Source organism: Hyaloscypha bicolor (assembly GCF_002865645.1).
Source record: "Hyaloscypha bicolor E unplaced genomic scaffold K444scaffold_189, whole genome shotgun sequence".
NCBI classification, from domain to species: Eukaryota; Fungi; Ascomycota; class Leotiomycetes; order Helotiales; family Hyaloscyphaceae; genus Hyaloscypha; species Hyaloscypha bicolor.
The window spans coordinates 1,650,171-1,670,996 of NW_020194691.1; positions in this window are offsets into that span (position 1 = coordinate 1,650,171).

Here is a 20,826-nt window from a genome sequence, read left to right on the forward strand (position 1 = left end):
TTAGAGAAAAGATATCTTTTTTTTAAAAATATAAATAATTATTTAATTAGAATATATAAGGAATTATATAAAGAAATTAATATTATATTTAAGGCTATATTTATAAATATAATAATTAGAATAAACTTTAATAATAATATTTAAAAGTTTCTTATATTAGTAAAAATATATAAATAGTTTAAGTTTCTAAATCCGGCTAATAATTTATTTAGATTATATAAGTAAGCTTTAGTATAAAAATAAATAAATTATATAAAAAAAATATAATATTTAAATAAAAGCTAAAATAATAAAGAAATTAGGCTATAATAAAATCCGAAATTTAATAATAATTTAAATAAAAACTAAAAGAGCTTATAATTACTAATTAGATATTTTATTAGAATTTATAAAAGAATATAATAGTAATAGATTATTTTAGAAATTATAAGATATTTATTAGTAAGTAATAAGATAATAGAATAAATTAGTAAGTTATAAAACTATAATATTAAATTTAGTATAGAACTAATCTCTATTTCTCTTATAAGATTCAGGGAAGCTTCCTCTAAATAGGAGGCCCTAATAACATATATATAATTAGTAATTTATAAGCCTAATACTTATAATATAAATAGTAGTTAGTTATAAAGTTAAAGGGCCTCTAATTTCCCTAATTAATACCTGTAATATTCAAGGTTTATTATATATCCTTAAATTACATATAATCTTATATATATTATAACTATATTTCTTTTCTAGGATCTTATTCCCAAGATCTATTAATCTATCCTAGTAAATATTTAATTAATTAATTATTTAATTAAGGTAAACTTCTAGTATTTTAGGAAATAGTTTTACTAATATAATCTAGATAATAGATATAAAAATTATCTAATTAGATTAGAGCTAAGTAAGCGAGAAGAAAAGGTAATTATATCCCAGATATAGGGGCTAGCTAGTAATTGCGATTTCATTTAAGATCTAAGTATTCTAATTAGCTTAATTCAAAGTACTAAGATACTATTCTATAAAATTAATATTACCTATTAGATCTCGTATTAGAATAATCTAAATAGCTATATAAAAAGAATTTAATAAATATTTATATAAGAAACTTATATAAATATTTCTGAGATCCTAGAAATTATTTATAGACTTCTAGAAATATATATTAATTAATTATACTAGTTTCTAATTAGAACTAGTATAAAAACTAATAGTTAATTCAGGTAATTCTCTATTTCTATAAAAGAACCTCTTTATATTACTATATACTTTCTTTCTTTCTAATAATTATATATATAATAACTTTTTTTATTATTATTTTCTAGCCTTTTCTTTTACTTTTTTCTAAGTTTTCTTTAATTATTTTTAATTAATTCTATAATATCTTCTTCTAGCTTTATTATTTGCCTATATAATAATAAGTATAAAAGTAATCTTATAGTTTTCTTTCCTATTATTAATAAATACTTAAAATATTTCAAGTATTTACTTATTAATTTCTTTATCTTATATATTATAGTATCTAGTAAGAAGAATTATAATTATTATAATAAGGGTTCTAAATCTTATATATTAGTAAGTTCTTTAGCTTTAATATTTATTAAAGCTAATATAATTTCAGATTTCTTATTATTTATTAGAGACTTACTAGTTCTAGGAAAATACTATTATAATTTTTAAGAAATTTCTTAAAATATATTCTAAATAATATTATACTAATAAAAATAATATTATTAATTAGGTTTTTAAAAACTAGAAAAATACTAATAAGCTTTGGAATTCTTCTTTTTATCTTAATAAGGCAAATAATAATATTATTTAGGTTAGTATCCTAAAAATAAGTTTTTTCTAATATATTTAGGTATTTACTAATTTCTTAAAAAAATACTATAATATTTATTTTTAAAGTATTAATCTTATTACTAAGCTTATTACTAAGATTACTAAATAATTTATTACTAGTATTTTAAATATTAATAATATAATACTTATAGTTATTTAAAACCTAATTTTAGAAATTCGGGCCTTTTATAAGATATATATAGCTATAAATTCCTTACTTATTTCTTTTAATATCCTTAATATTAATATTATTATAATATAACTATATTTTATTAAGAAATAAGTAGATTCCGGAAAATATTAGCTAATTTTTTACTAAGTTCTAAATAGGGCTAGTATTTAGTATTTTTATTTTAGGAATTAGGAATTTATAGAAATTAGAGTTTATTTATTTAAGATACCTATAATTAGTTTATTTATAATAAATCTTTCTTAATTCTAAATCTTTTTCTAATAATTTAAATATAATTCTTATAAGCCTTAATAAAATCTTAGAAAACCTTTATAAATAAAAAAACCCTAAAGAAAAAATATCTCTATTATTATTCCGGGCCTTTTCTTAGTTATTTAAGTTTTCTTTTTCTTTTAAATAGCCTTTTTTTTTAGTAATTCAGAATTCTTTTTAATTTTAAGAAATTATTAAAAAATAGTTTTAGATTTTAAGTTATAGTTTTAGTTATATAATTTCAGAAATTTCTTAGAATTTTTAAAATTAGGGAAAATAAGTAACTAGATATTATAATTTTTAGGCTAGGCTTTTTATTTAATTAAATACTATTACTTTTTACTTTTATTATTTTATTAGTAATTAATAATAGCTTTTATTTTTTATTTTTATTTTTATTATTATTTACTAATTTCGGAAGTTTTTTTTAGAAAAATATAAATATAAATTCTAATTTTTTTTTATTATATATTTTTTAAAAAAGAAAATATAAAAAATTAAATATAAATAATTATATATATTTAATAATTCTAACTTATATATTAAATTACTAATATATTTAAGAATTTTAAATAAACTTATAAATTTTGGCTTAAGCTTTCTTATTTTAAGTTTAATATTTCTTATTAATAATATTATTTAGACTTTTTTAAAATAATATTTAGCTAACTAGTACTTATTATAATAGATTTCCTAATTATTTTATATATAATACTATAAATTCTTAAGCTTTTTTTATTTTATTTTAAGAGTTTCTAGTCTCTTATATATAACTAGTATCTTTTTTATAATTCTATTTTTAGAATTCTATAAAAATTAAAAATAAGATTTATAATATATATAAAAAGATATATTTTATGAAACCTAATATTTTAAGTTATTATATATAAATTCTCTAAAAAATAATTTCTTAAACTAGTTATTTTTTTAGGTATTATAATAATATCTTAAATAATATTCTAGAATCTAGTTTTATTTTTTTATTTAACTATTTATCTAAAAATAATAAGCTATATTTAAATACTATTTATATATTAAATAAAAGCAAAAAGTAAACTAGAACTAGCTAATAAATACTATTTCTTAGTTAGAAATAATTTTATTAGAAAAGCTAAAAATTAAGAAAATATATTTCTATATAATCTTAATAAGCTTTAGAGAATTAATAATCTTATAATATATAATATATCTTATTATTTTAAAATACTAGTTAATAATTATAAGAATTATATTAAAATCGGGACCTTTTATTAAGTTCTTATATAGTAATAAACCTATAATAAAATTTATAAAAATCTTATTTTAGGGTTTCTTAGGCTATAATAAATTACTAAATAAACTATATAATAAATACTTCTTTATCTTAATTCTCTAGTAAATATTATATTCTTAATAATAATTATAAATATTTTCTTTTATATTTTCCTAATACTAGAACTTTTTAAAGAGCTTAAAAGTTTTCTTTACTTTATAATATCCGGTTATTAGGTTATTATAATAAAGCTTTATAATTTCTTAATATAAAGCAAGATTATTAAATATAATAATTCTTAAATAATACTTAAATAGGCCTAAATTATTTTTCTAGATTTCTTTTCTTTTAGTATTTTTCTTACTAAGCTTTTATTTTATAATATTTTAATATCGAGAATTATTTCTTTAAGTTACCTAAATAATATCTAGAAAGAATTTAGATAAAGGAGCTAGTACTATAGCTTTTTTAATAGCTATATATATCTATATATAAAGAATTAGATATTTATAACTATTTAATTTAAAACCTCGAGAAACTAAGAAGTCTTTAGTTTTATTAAATAATATAGTTATAAATGTTTCTATTACCTTAGCTATAATAATAAAGCTTTTAAGGCATTTTCTTATATCTTATTTCTTAATTAATTCTATAATTAAGGGATTTATAAGATAATTTATTTACTTATCTTATAATAAATATTTCTTCTTAGCTATTATAAATATAGTAAGTATTAAATAATACTTATTCTAAAAAAGAAACTCTTTAGATATTTATAAGAATCTCTAAATTATAACTATAAAAGCTTTTTTTAGCTTATTCTAAAAGATTAGAAGTTAAGTTATATTAATAGGATTTTCTTTATAATTAGGTCTTTTACTAGATTTATTTACTAGGTTTAAGGCATTTCTATAATAAATAATATTAAAATCATATATTATAAGATATATTACCTAATATACTTAATAGTTCTTTAGATACTTTATTTCTATAAAATATTAGAAATTATTATAGTCTATAATAATCTTAATTATAAACCTGAATTCTTTAAGATAATAGTACTAATACTTAAAGGCTTTAATAATTATAAGTAGCTTCTTATTATAAATACTATAGTTATATTTAATTCTGGAGAGTTTCTAAAACTAGAATATTACTAAATACTAGTATTTTTTCGGGCTATTACTAGAATTAACTTATTATAAAATAATACTAGTAATTACGAATTTTAATATATTAGTTTTAATATAAATCTTCTTAGAAAAGTTAAAATAGACTAGAATAGATATTATAGTAAAAGCTTTTTTTAAAGTCTTAAAGCTTTTAGTTACTTTATTTATTTATATAAAGAAACCGGATTTCTGGCTCTTTTTTATTTTTTTAAAAAAATTTATTAAGCTTATAATTACCTAAAAATAATAATAAATAAACTTATAATAGAAATTAGCAAATCTAAGAAATACTTGAATATTATAAAATAATTCTAGTTCTAGCTATTTAATAATATTATAGACCTATTTAGGATTTATATAAATATTTTCTATTTTAATAAGAAAGCCCAAAAATTCGACTTCCTTAATATTAAATTCATATTTACTAAGTTTATAAAATAGGTTATTTTTATATAGCCTAGTAAGTATCTAGTATATATAATTATAGTATTTATTCTTATTTCGGGAATAAATAAGAATATTATCTAAATAAATAATTATGAAATAATTTAGGAACCTTATAAGTATAATATTAATATATACTTAAAATATAACTAGTATATTAGCTAGCCTAAAAAGTATTATAAGATATTTAAAATAGCTATAATAAGTCCTAAAAGCTATCTTTTACTTATATTCTTTATAAATTCTTATTTAATAATATATATTCTTAAGATCTAGCTTTATAAAAATCTTAGCTTCTTAAAGCTAGTTAAGGATCTTATTAATAAGAGAAAGCAAATACTAATTCTTAATTATAACTTAGTTAAATTTATAATAATTAATATAAAAATATAGTTCTTTATCTTTTTTAGAAATAAAAAGAATAGGCGCCTTTACTAGGCTTTTATTAGGCCTTATCTAATATTTATAAAACATATCTTATAAATATAAATATAATACTTCTAGTTAGGTTTCTAATAAATTATATAAAGGCCTATATGAGACTATATTATCTATATTAATAAAGTATTTAATACTACTAAGATTAGGAAGTTCTAAAGCTTTATTAAAGTTAAAAATCTCTAAGAAGTTTTTATATTTATTATTCCGGAAATAAATAGGCATTTCTGAGGCCCCTTTTTAGAGAATATTAATTTATTATATTAAAAACTCCTATTTAGTATTACTAGAATTATATAATAAAATAAAGATCTAGTAACTATTATAAATATATAAAATTTATTATCTAAGATAATTATATTTATTTTTAGTTAAGAATAAAACTTAAAATACTAGCTTAGGATACTAGTTAAGCTCCTTACTAAATTCTTTTAGTATTAGAATCTTAATATTATTAGGCTATATAGGTATATATACTTATTATTTCTTAATATAATTTATATATTATATAAGAATTACTTTATAAAATTTTATACTAAAAATAAGGCTATAAGAGCTAATATTCTTATACTTATAAAACTAGAGCTTAAAAGAATATATTTTATTATAATTATTTATAATAAATACCTTAAGATTATAGGCTTAATAAACCTTAAATTAGTTCTTATAAAAGATTATAAATTCTTAGTTATATTTAGCTAAGGTAATAAAGCCCTAGCTTTAAGTTTAATTATTATTAAGAAAGTTATAATCTAATCCAGTATTATCAAGTTTATTATATATTTCTAAGATACCTATTTCTGGCTATATTAATTTTACTTAAATAATTATATAAAGTAATATATCTTTTTTATTATAGCCAAAATTATTAATATTTAAGATTTAGTCTTTTCTTTTCTTTATTTCTTAGGAAAGTCTTCTCTAAAATACTTCTTTATAGTTATAATATTAATCTGCTTTTATAAATATCTTAACTTTTCTATAATTTTGGCCTTATTAGGATTCTACTAAACCTATTTAATATATTTAAAATATTTTATATTTTCTAAGAAGTATTCTTTCTATTTATAAGTCTAATAAATCATATCTAAAATAAAACTAGTACTTTATTAAGGCCTTAAAGAGGCCAAAGTATTACCTAAGAATTTCTTATATAATCTTCGGAACTTATTCTTTCTTTTTTAATAGCCTTATAAATTAGAATTTACTAAGTCAGGGTCTTTAGGAATAAAGTTATTCTTACTAGATTTCCTTATCTTTACTTTTCTTAATTTGGAATAAGTAATATACTTTGCTTTCTAAGCTTTCTTAAATTACTTGGAAATAAATACTATCTTATTTTCTAAGAAAATAAATATAAATATCTAATAAGTCTTATAGTTAGATAAAGTAGTATTAAGAGTCTAAACCTGGTTTCTCTTAGGATATAAGTCTTAGTTAACTTTAAGACTAATTATCTAAATATATAACTTAGTAATTATCTTACTATTCTTCTAATAAAGATCTTAAAATTCCTTAAAAGTATCTTATTAATAGATTTAAGATACTTGAAATATATTAGCTAAGTAGGCCTTAAATTACTTCTAATAGATCTTATATAATAGTAGGCTTTACTTTATTATAGCCTCCTAAATATTATAAGGTTTGTTCCTAAAGGCACTTATAATAGAATTAATTCTAGAAGAATATCTATTATAAGTCTAAAATTAGGTCCTAAAGATTACTTTCTAGAAAAATATAAATATTTTCTATTTCTTAAAAAACTTTTCATAATATAAATTAGGTATCCAAATCTTAAGAAGCTTCTTTTAGTCTAAATATATCTTTAGGATATTATATAATAGCTTCTAATAAATAGTATTAAGATTACTTTTAAAGCTTATTATATTAGGAAAAGAAATAAGTTCTAATCTTATTTTAAGAAATTTCCTAGTAAAAATTACTAAGGAAAATAGAATAAACTTATAAATAGAGTTTTTATAAGATATAATAAATCATAAGATATTTCTAAGAATACCCTTATATTACTTTAATTATAAGATATATTAGTTAATTATATTTACTAATTCTTGCTTTTATTAGAGTACTTTAACTTTAGTATATAAGCCCTATTTTATAGCTTAGGTAATAGTAACTTAGGTATTAATCTCGGTATCTTAATTATTACCGGAATTATTTCCGTTATTATTACTAGCTTTTGGAGGCTCCTAAAGAGCCCTATTAAAAGTATTAGATAAGCCTTTACTATTACCCGTATTAGAATTAATCTAATTAACTTCTTTTATAAGAATAGCTTTAGTAAGAAGTTATATATTTTATAGATTTCGAGATATAATTATTTATTAAACTACTTTCTTTAAGGATAGAGAGATTAGCTTATAAAGTATTTATTAGTAAGTAATAAGATAATAGAATAAATTAGTAAGTTATAAAATTATAGTATTAAATTTAGTATAGAACTAATCTTTATTTCTTCTATAAGATTCAGGGAAGCCCCTTCTAAATAGGAGGCCCTAATAACATATATATATAATTAGTAATTTATAAGCCTAATACTTATAATATAAATAGTAATTAGTTATAAAGTTAAAGGGCCTCTAATCTTTCTAATTAATACCCGTAATATCCGAGGTTTATTATATACTCTTAAGTCATATATAACCTTATATATATTATAGAAATAATATATATAAATATATTTATATAATAAATAAAGTAATACTATTAATAAATAAATTAAAAACTAAATTAATATTAAATAAGGGTTCTAGTAAATTAGAATCTTTATTATATAAGATTATATAAGATTATATAAGATTATATAAGATTATATTTAACTTCTAAATTAAACTAAATAAACTTTAGCTAACTAAATTAATTATCTAAAATAGGCTATATAAAATAAAAATACTTATAAAAAAAGCTATAATTAATTCTTAATATAAATACTAAAGCTTATTCCCGAATTATTATAATATAGCCTATATTAATATCTTTATTTAGTAATAAGATAATTATTTTCTATTTTCTATTTTTAGATATACTAATTTATTATCTAAAATTAAAAAGTAAATAAATACTAAAATAGAATTCCTATATACGGAAATATTTAAGGCCGGATTCTTTTTTTAATATTTCAAATAACCGGTTTTAGTTTTTTTATATATAATACTTATTTGCTTTATTTTACTAAAGCTTATATTATTTATATTAATAAATTCTTTTTTAAGATTTTATTACTAATATTTATATATTCTAATTATAGTAATAATTAATATAAATATAGATCTAAATATTAGTTAATTACTTTTAGGAAATTAAATTCGAAATATAAGCCTATTATAATAATTCGCTTTATATTTAAAATACTAAAATATAATTAATAAGGGCTTAATTATATATTTAAATTTAATTATAAAATATTAGGCTAAAGTTTAAAAGTCTAGAAATTAAATAATTTTAAATAATTTTAAATATTAAATACTAAGTTATATTTCTTGAAATAAATCCTAATATAATAAATAGTCTTATAAAGCTTACTTTAATAAGCTTAATTAGTATATAAGTATCTAGCTATAATAAGAAACTAGGAAACTTATTTAAAAAATACTACAAAAATCAAGAATTATACTATTATTTAATATAGGTATAATATTAATAATCCGGAAACTATAATTAATAAAAAGTCTAAAACAAGTAATAGAAAAGATATTTAGCTTAAAATATATATTATTTATAAATCTAGAAATTAGCCTAACTTGGATTTTAGAAAAAGTAATATTTATTATTAGTAATATTCTTTTATTTATTATTGAAAGAAGCGGGAATTATATTAATAGCTTTTAATATATTAATTACTATTTCTAATATAAATTTATATATATTAAAAAATAGAAAAAGCAAATATAATAATAAAGAAAGCAAATCTCTTTATATAAAAATAGAATAAATAAGACTAAAATAGAAGAATTCTAGTAAACTTTATATATTTATATTTAAATAGCCTAGAGACTAAGATAATATAGGTAATAAAAGCTATTAGAATAAGCTCTAGTTAATTATATTTACCTAAAGCAAATTAAATATATTTTATAAGCCCGTTTTAGTTCCTAAATTAGTTAGGCTTATATTATAAAACCAGATAATTATAAGTATTTTAAATTCAAGTTATTAAATATATATTTAAATTAAAGATTTAAATAAATAAATAGGCTAAATCTTTAGGTAAATTAAATTATTAATATAAAGAATTATAATTAAAAATTTATATTATATTTTATTTTATTTCGGATTTTATAATAAATTCTAATAACTTAATATAAATATATTATTTATAATAGTACTAATAGTATTAGTATCTAATATTAAGGCAAATACTATAATTATTTTTATTAAAACCTATTTCTTTTCGTTTTTATAATATCTAATAAATTTCAATTTTTTTTATTAATTTAAATAATATATATTTTTGTTTATTATTTTAACTAATAGAAATAGAATATATAAGCTTAGAATTAGTACCTTTATTTCTTTATTTAAATTAGTAGCTAAATAAAGCTAGCCTAATTTAATTATACTAGCTATATTTTAATTATAGGAAATAAATATAATAGCTATAATATTAGTAATATTAATATTTTATTTTATTTAATTATTTCAAATACTATTATTTTCAAATTTAAAAATAATAAAATATAATTTAGTTATATTATATCCGAGAATTATTTAGTAAATAGAATTAAAAAAAAACTATTTCAAGCTATAACTTTAATATTATATAAGTTTTTAATATTTCTCTATAATAATTTATTATTAAATAAAAATTAATTCTTAATCTAAAAATTAATAATTCCTAAATTATTACTAGTAAAAGAAATAAAGAAGTTCTATTAAATATAATATATAATAATAATTACTATATTTTATCTAGCTATAGTATTATAAATATAATAAAACTTAATATAAATAGTTCTATTAATAATATATAAGGTAACCTTAATAGATTAAATATATTAACTAGTTTTTTTAATATTAATATTAAATGAAAACTAGAATATTAATATATAGTAATAAAATTAGAGAATATTATTAATTATATAAAAAGTAAAAATAAGAGCCCGTAATAAGTCTTTATTTAAGGCTTTAATTTTAATACTATTTATAGCTTGAAATACTTTATATTCTCGAAAATAGCTTATAATAAATATTAGTTCTATTATTATTAAAGAACTATATATTATTCTTTTAGACTTCTATAAATAATTAATAAACTAACTAAACTAAAAGAGATTTATATAAAGCTAATATAGTTTTTAATTTTAATGTTTTTGGTATTTTTATTATAATAGAAAAGTAATACTTCTATTATTTTTCTAAGTTTTATATTTAATCTATTATATATATTATTAATATAATAAAATATAAAAATAAAAGAAACCTAATAGAAATAGAAAAGTAGTAAATTATTAATAAATAACCTAATAAAGAATTTAAAAATAATACTAGATTTATAATTTCTCTAGTTTTATATATTAAATAATATTATAAGAATTAAAAGTTATTAACTTTTTTAATTTATTTTTTTTAATAATTCTTTTTAAATAATTATAGACCTAAAATATATATTAAATATAAATTTTAGGAATTAATTTCTATATTCTAATATATATAAATAAAATATAGAAATAAGATATAAAAGTAGAATATAGAAATAGAATATAAAAGTAAAAATATAAAAATAGAATATAAATATAAAATAAATAAAGCTCTATTATATTATATTTTATATTCTATATTATAGAATTAGAACATTTAGTATATTTATTAGCTAATATATATAGTATTAATTTTTTATTATATAATTATTTCTATAAAAATTATAAATGAATTATATTAAAAGACTTAAATAAGATTTATTTCTCAAGCCGGAAATAAGATAAAATATTTATATCTGATTTATCTTATATATAATTAATAGAATATAATATAATAAAAATAAAAAATTTATTTATATAATATATTCTTTTTATAGCTTTATTTATTTCTTTCCGTTTCTATAATTAGTATATTCTATTATTAGTTTTAGTATTTTTATATAAATATTTATAAATTCTTAAATATTAAAGGCTTTTATCTAAAAGTATTAAAATTTGGCTTGGCCTTATAAATTAATATCTAGTAAATAAAAATTATTAATTAGATAATATAGAAATAGCTATTCTAAATAATTCTAGTTATTACTTAAATTATTATATAATAAAGACCCCTGAATATCTTATTAACTTTCTAAAATAAGAAATTAATAAACTTAGTCTAGTATTTATAATTATATTAATATAATAGTAATAAAAATAATAAAAATATTAATAATATTTTAAAAATATATTTTATAATTAATTAATAAGATTTCTGTTTTTTCTAATTATAAATTATAAATTAAGCTAGTTATTTATTTATATTATTTTAATAGAAATTAATCTAAAATAGTTATAAGAATAATAATAGATATAATAGATTTAATATTTAATTATTAGGTTCTATTTTATAAAAATTTATAATAATTATAATTAATTTTATTTTAAAATAGAACTTCTATAATATTAGAATAGGGTTTTTTTTCTAGAACTAAAATTAATTTCAGAAAAGTATTTTTTCTTTTAATAATTATATTTAATCTCTTTTCTAAAAGAACTAATATTATTTAAATATTATATAGCTTTAATTTTCGGTTAATAAATATTATATAATTTCGCAAATAATATAATATGTAAGAAAAAAGAGAGCTAATATAGTAATATACTAAATTAAATAAATAAAAGTAAAATAAAAAAGCTATATATAAAATATTTATTATAAAGCTTTATTAGATTTCTATTAAAAAGAATCTATATATTAATTCTGAAAATTAAAATAATAATATCTAAAACTCTAGTAATTTAATTTATTAAAAAAGCTAACTAAAAATATAATATTAATAAAAAGAATAAGGTTTTTATATTTTACTATTATATAAATATTTTTTACTAAAATACTATTTATAGGCCTTTTAATAAGATTCTCTATTTCTTACTAGAATTCAAATATACTATATAGCTATAGTTCTATAATAGGCTTATTAATTAATATTATAATAAAATAATAATATAATATATTATAACTATTAGTAAAAAGCCTATATAATAAATAAAATATAAATAAAGAAATAAAACTTTTACTAGAATATTAGATATAGATAATAATAATATAAGAATAAAGTATTAAGCTAATTATAGAAATAATTAGTTTAAAATAATTTAAAAGATAATTTATATTAATTTAGCTAATTATTTAGGAAATATTAAAAAGAGAAAATATTAGAATTTTTTAGTTAAATAAAAGACTAATTATAAATATATAAGCTATATTTATATTAGTATTTCTAATAAAAGATTATTCTAATATAACTTATATAGGAAATAAATATCTAATAAAAAGAATACTAGTTCTTAGAATATATTTAATTATATAATTATAAAGAAAATAGGTTTTTTAAAAATTATAAAATTGAGTTTATTTTCGGAATTAGTTTTAGATTAATATAAAAAATAATAATAAAAGAAAAGAATTATTAGTCTAATAAATATAAACTAAATAAAGAATATTATTAATATTTCTTTCTAGTTAATGAATTAAAATATATATAATAGTAATTATATATATTTTTAATATTATAATATATTTATATTATTTTAGTATTTTTTTAATTAAATATAATAATTTAAAACTATAAATTCTAGTAAAATTAAATCTATATATAAATTAGATAAAATTAGTATTGGAATAGCTATACTGCGAATTTCCTGGTCATGTGACTAGTTATGTGATCTCGCGTTACAGGCGTAACTCGACTGGTAAACTAGTTCCCTTTAGGCTTAGCAGATTTAGGGATCGCATATTAATACTACAATACTATGATCCTTATTTCTAAATAATAATAACTTTACTAAATATACGCAAATAGCATTTTACGACTTATATAACGGTGCTATGCATTACTAGTAAACCGACACTAATTAGTTTGCATTTAGATCAGAACAAGATCTATTTGTACTTATAGATTAGGAAGAATTAAGCTATGCTTGCCTAAGATTCGGTTACTTAGGGGCAAAGCCATCGTTCCAGTCGAAGAGGGGATAACTATTAATCCTATTACCTATAATTCGGTTATATAGGCAGGAAAGACACTTGATCTTGCTAAGGCCCGATTATACTACGTCAAAGGGGGGAATCAACAGTCGCCTTTGCCTATAATTCGGTTCTATAGGGAGGAAAGACACTGCTTCTTGCCAACCACCAAACGGTTAGCCATTTGACTATCCCTTATGTCAAAAATCGCTCCTTTGCAAGGCCAAACACCCTTTGCAAAGCACTAGAGCAACCCTCTTTCAATCGCTCTTTCGCAAGGCCAAACACCCTCTGCGAACCACCAAAGCAACTATCAAAATCGCTCCTTTACAAGGTTACGAACTCCTGAACCTCGCAAACCACTAGAGCAACCCTTGACCGAATTAACGATCCCTTACCCTTGGGAACCTGTCGAATACCTCCTACCCTCTGGAATACTACCCCACCTTCTGAAATACCACCTTCTGGAATACTACCCTCTGGAATACCACCCTCTGGAACACCCTTGAGGCACTTTAGCTTCAGCTTCAGCTTTACCTTCAAGTTAAACCCCTCCAGCTTCAGAACCCTCACCCCCTCCTGAAATCGCGATATTTCACTTCTAAATTTCTCGATTTTTACGAACCCTCGCAAACCACTCCAGAAACGACGATCCTTCACCTTTGGGAGCCTGTCAAATACCTCTCCTTACCTCTCCTTTTTCAAATACCTCGAATTCCACGAATTCCCTCACCTTCGAGCCCCCTTACTTCGAACCATACATATACACACACTGGGGAGATTCAGTATAGACTAGGATACGTGGGACGAGTAATATGGAAGGGCACAAATAAAGAAATGGAGATAACCACTGGAAATAGTACTAGCTACTACCAAAGACAATTTATCCGAATACCTGAATACCAAGCTATTTCAATATGCTCTCTACGGCTTCAGTAATAATAATCTCTGGGACTTGTTCAAGTACGATTTCAAGAACTTTAGTCGAACAACCTTTAACCGTCTGGATCTGAAGGAACTGCTACGCTTGCGAGCAGTCCTACGCTGCGGTGGCGTCTTCGTAAATCCAAATAGCCACGAACTTACGATTGCTTAGTCCTTAGTCAACCTCATTTAGGAGGAAGAACAGTATATCTGGAGTGCGGCCGATATTAACGGGGCTAGAGCGGACCTTCAGAAGGGCCCTATTACCTCGGGTTTCATATCCTTAAGAGGGAATCGACGTCTTCAACTGCCTGGCCAACCACCTACTAATGCTTATTTTCGACATATGGCCGAAATGGAGCGCTTCCATAGAGCCCACAAAGCTCTTCCAATCCGAGCTCTTCCAATTAAAGCTCTTCCAATTAAAGCTCTGCCAGTGGATACTAATACCAACGAATCAGCTATTCTAGTGGATATTAACGAACGCAACCAACTAGCTATCCCTTCCACCGAACCGTTAATGGAAGACACCTTTACCTTGGAAGCCAATGAACCGGTGGATACTAACAACCCTTTGGAAACTAACGAATTGGCTATTCCCTCCGCAAATACCACCGAACCGTTAATGGAAGATACCTTTACCTTGGAAACTAACGAACGAGCCGAACCGTTAGTAGAAGACGCCCTTACCTTTAATACCCTCACTTTATCTCAATCAACTACCACCCTCGTTTCACCTTAATCGATCCCTTTTACTAGTAGCTGTCTAGCTTATACCCTCTCTTTACCTACTTCGATTCCTGCTACCGGTTTCGGATAATTCCATGCCTTTTAACGTACTAATAGGAGCCTTTAACGAACCAATGGGAACGTTATACCTACCTATACCTCCGCTACTCCCACCCTTACTGAATTCGGACGATTCCAAGCTTTACAGCGAACAGGAGTGGGTTAAACGCGAATGGGCATACTGGGAATGGAAGGAATGGGTACACTGCGAATGGGGATACTGGGAATGGGCATACTAGGAATAGATATACTGGGGATGGATATACTAGTGAGAAATGGATATACTAGTGGGAAATAGGAATATTGAATGGAAATATTGGATGGGAGGAACACTGAGCGTTTGGGAGGTTTGGGACTAGGCCCAATTAGGAAATTAGTATGCGATGGGAGGGAAGTACTGTTTTTGGCGTTTTTAGAGAGGTTCTAGTATCGGAATAGCTATACTGCGAATTTCCTGGTCATGTGACTAGTCATGTGATCTCGCGTCACAGGCGTGACTCGACCGGTAAACTAGTCCCCTTTAGGCTTAGCAGATTTAGGGATCGCATATTAATACCACGATACTACGATCCTTATTTCTGAATAATAATAACTTTACTAAATATACGCAAATAGCATTCCACGACTTATGTAACGGTGTCATGCATTACTAGTGAACCGACAATTAGAAAAACTAAAATAAAACTTATAAAATACTATAAGCTAATTCTTACTATTTAATAAATTATTTATTTAATATATTTAAAAATAAATAATATATAATTAAGAAATTAAAGCTATAAAGAAATTCTTATATAATTATTAAATACTAGATTTTTATAATAAAACTACTACTAACTAATATAAAAATATAAACTAATTATTTATTTTATATTATATATTATTAGTATATAAAATATCTAATAATAAAGAATATAATTAAAGATATATTAAGATATAATATTACTTATTAAATAAAATATTAGCTACTTTATAAAAAGATTTATATATTATAAAAAGGAAAGAATAATAATATATTATAATAAAAATTCTAACTAATAAAAGATATTAACTATTAGTAAAGATATTATTACTTTAATAATATAATTAGAAAATTTTAAAAGCTAATAAGAAATCTATTAATATTAGTTAAATAATTAAAATATAAAAAGTAATATTTATTTTATATTAAGCCTTTAATTATAAAGGCTTTTAATATAAAAGCCTATATTTATTAACTACTATTAATTAGTAAAAGTATATTATTTTTATTACTATTTTTAATATATTTTATAGTATTTTCCGAATGCTTTTATAAACTATTATTATTAATTATATTAAAAATATATAATTTTAAAGTTTTTTCGAGTTCAGATATTTTTTAAAATATTAAAATAAATAAAAAAGAAATTAATAAAGTTATAAATTCGAAAAAGAAATAATAAAAAATAATATAAAGAATTAAAAGAAATTAATTTTTATATTTGAAATTTTTTATATTATATTCTAGCTAATTAATAAATAATAAGGCTTTTTAATAATTATTATTAATTAGAAACTAGACCAGAGGGCAAATAGAAATAATATATTAGCTTATCTTATATATTTATATATTAATTTCTTAATATAGTTATAAACTTTACTAAATATTATAATATTAATAAAAGTAATAATATTATTCTAATATATTTTCTATATTATAAATTATAATTTAACTAATTAATATAAATATAATATATAAAACTAAAATAGTAATTATAAAAAATAAAGAAATTATATAGAAATAAAATATAAAGCCAGGATATAAAACTAGAATATAGAACTAGAATATAAAGCCAGGATATAATTTAGTATATTTAAGATATATATAAGATTTTATTACTTCTAATTCTTTTTTAAATAAACTAGTTTCTAATTAAAATTAATAATAGCTATTAAAAACTATAAATAAATTTAAGCTATAAAATTTAAATTCTTTAATATAATTATATATAAAACAAGAATTATTATTTGAATTATTCTAAAATATATAAGTAAAATTAATAGAAGATTATATTTTATAAATACTTTATTTAAATACTTAATTTATTACTTTTAAGATTATAAAACAAATAATTAGATTAAATAATTCTTATTATATATATAAGTAATAAAACCCGAAAAATAGATAATTATAGATTTTTAGAGCCTTTTTTTCAAGCTAAATATAGCTATAATTTTATAATTTCCTAAATAGAATCCGAATAAGAAATCTTATTAATTTTATTATTAAATTAAAGAATATAAAAGAGATATAGTTAGAGCTTTTTAAAAACCAAGAATACTAATATTTTATAATATATACTTCTATTAAGATATTATTAAGGAATTTTATAATAATATCTTTATTATTTTATATTTATAAAAAATATAGAATTAGGAGAATTATTTAAATATAAGACTTGATTTATTAGAAATCTTTTCGAAAATACTTATTTATCTTTTTCTAGTAAAATAGAATTATTTTATTTTATTATATTATATTATATCTAGTTTATAAATTCAATTACTAGAGCTAATAAAAGAGTTATAATAAAAAAAAGAAAATTTCAATATCTGGATTTAGAAATTTAGAAATTATATAATAGAAATAATATAAGGCTATAAATAAATAATTCGTTATATATTTAAAGTAATTCAGATTATAGATTTCTTTATAGGAATTATTAGATTCTTTATTAATATAATTATAGCCTATATACTAGTATCTTTTATAGAATATTAAATACTTTTCAAGTTTATATAGAACTTTTAGATTAATTCGAATATATATTTTTTCTATATTTTTATTCTAATATAAATCCAAAAATATAAATATAATAAATAAAAACTAATATAATATAATAGCTACTTCTATTATTATTTCGTTTTATTATTTATTATAGTAGCTTTAAATTATTTTATTCTTAATATAAATTATTCTATTATTTATAAATTCAAATACCTGTTTTATATTTTATTAAAAATCTTAATCCGGTTATATTCGAGAATTATATATTAAAGTTTATAAAAAAAAATATAAGAATAATTTAATAATATATTATTTAGGTATTTATTTTATATTAAGAAATAAAATATTTTAAAAAACTATACTAGATTTTATAATAAAATAGCTAAAAACAGATATAATAAATAGTTTAAAAATTCTTTAGGTAAAAGCTAGTACTAGCTTTATATAAAATAATATAAATTATTAGTTTAGAAAATATTAAAAGAAATACTAGTTTTAAAATAACTTAAAATAAAAAAAAGAAATAAATTTTCGTATATTATAATAGAAGCCTAGAAAATTTTTCTATTTTATATTTCTATTTTATATTACTATTTTTTAATTAAAAAAATTATCTAAAAAAAGTTTTCTATTAGATTAGTTCTTATATATATATTTATTCGAGCTATATTAATAGCTTTAAGCTAGAAATATCTAATATTATTCTATTATATCTTTTATATTATTTATTAAACTATTACTAGATTTGCTTTAGTCTATAGGCCTTATTTAAAGGTATTTATAATAATATAAACCGCTATTATTATTTATAAATAAAACAAGTAATTAATAGTAAATTAATAATAAATTAAAAATAATAATTAAAGCAAATATAATATAGATTTTATATTAGAATATAAATAAGAATATAGAAATAAAAATATAAAAATATAATATATTTTTATTTTATATTATATTAGAAATTTATAAATTCAAATAACAGAAATATATAAATATTAATATAAGTTTAATATATAATTTTTAAAAGAAATTTAGTTCTTTTCTAGTTTAAAAAAACCAGATATAATTCAATATAATAATAATTAATTTAATATATAAGCTTTTCTTAAAATTCTAGATTAAAGTCTAATATATAAGAATTAAATTATTTTTATTATATTTTAAATTATTTATTATAATATATTTAATATAAATAAAATCAAAAATATAACTTCTTTTCTCTTTATATTAGTTACTTATCTAAAAAGAAAACTTTAGGTTTTTATATAATTTATTTTTTATTATAATAATATTATAATTTAAAACTATAAATTTAATAATAAAAATATTTAGGATATTAGTCTAATATATTCTAATATTACTAGTAATATATATACTAATAAATTCAAGAATTTAATAAATAATAGATTAATACTAAAGGAAACCGGCTATAATAAGAAATTAGAACAAATTAATTTGAAAATTACTATAACTAAGATTAGCTTTTAGAGTATAATAGAAAAACTATATAAGAAATTAATTTTAGTAAAGGAAATCTGAGATTTATTCTAAATTATTTTTTTATATATTACTACTTTTAAGCTTTTTTATCTAATTTATCTATTATTATTTTTTAAGAATATCTTTAATAAATTAATATTACTATTATTATATAGAAAGTTATTATAAAATTTCTCTTTAGCTTCTTTAATTAATTAATAAATATTTTATTTTTATTTCTTTTAATATAGTTCATTTTTCTATTACTAATAATTATAATATTATAATATTAAATTTATAATAAATTTATAATAATACTATTAATTAAATATATATATTTTTTTAATATTATTTTTAATTATATATACTTATATATTTTATTAGCCCTATTACAAATATTATAAAAAGTTATAAATAGTTTATTAGTTCTATTTTTAAATAAATCTAAATATTTCTTTTATTCTAGTAAATTATTTATAATATCTTATATAATATAAATAATAGTATTAACTTGAGCTTATAAAATACTCGCTATTTTATTATAAGTTAATAAACTAAAAAAAAGTTATTTAGAGAAAAATATCTAATATTATAATAATTTAGTTAGATAATATAAATATAATCTATTTATATTATATTTAAATATAAGAATATTAGAAAAAGAAAACAATTTCTCTAAAGCTATTTAAGATTACTATTATTTATAGAATATAGAATTATATTAAATAAAAATAATTATATTAATAATATAAAGTACCGGAATTTACTTTTAGTAATACTTTATTTAATATATTATTTATATTTATTTTAATTTAAGCTATTTTTATATATAATTCAGAACTCGAGTTATAATTATAAATCTTATTATAGTCTTTACTTTTCTAATTTCTATAAACACCTATTTATATTATAAAAAGATTAATAAAATACTTATTTCAGAATTCGAAATTATTAAAGAAACTAATTATAATATTCTCTAAATAGGTAATTATACTAGATTTAATAAATAGTTTATTCTAATTTCCTATATTTATTTACCTAATTATAATCTATTTATTAATATATTAAATAATATTAAGAGAAAGTTAATTATATTTAATAATAATACTAATAACTAGTTCAGAGTTATAAATAAATAGTA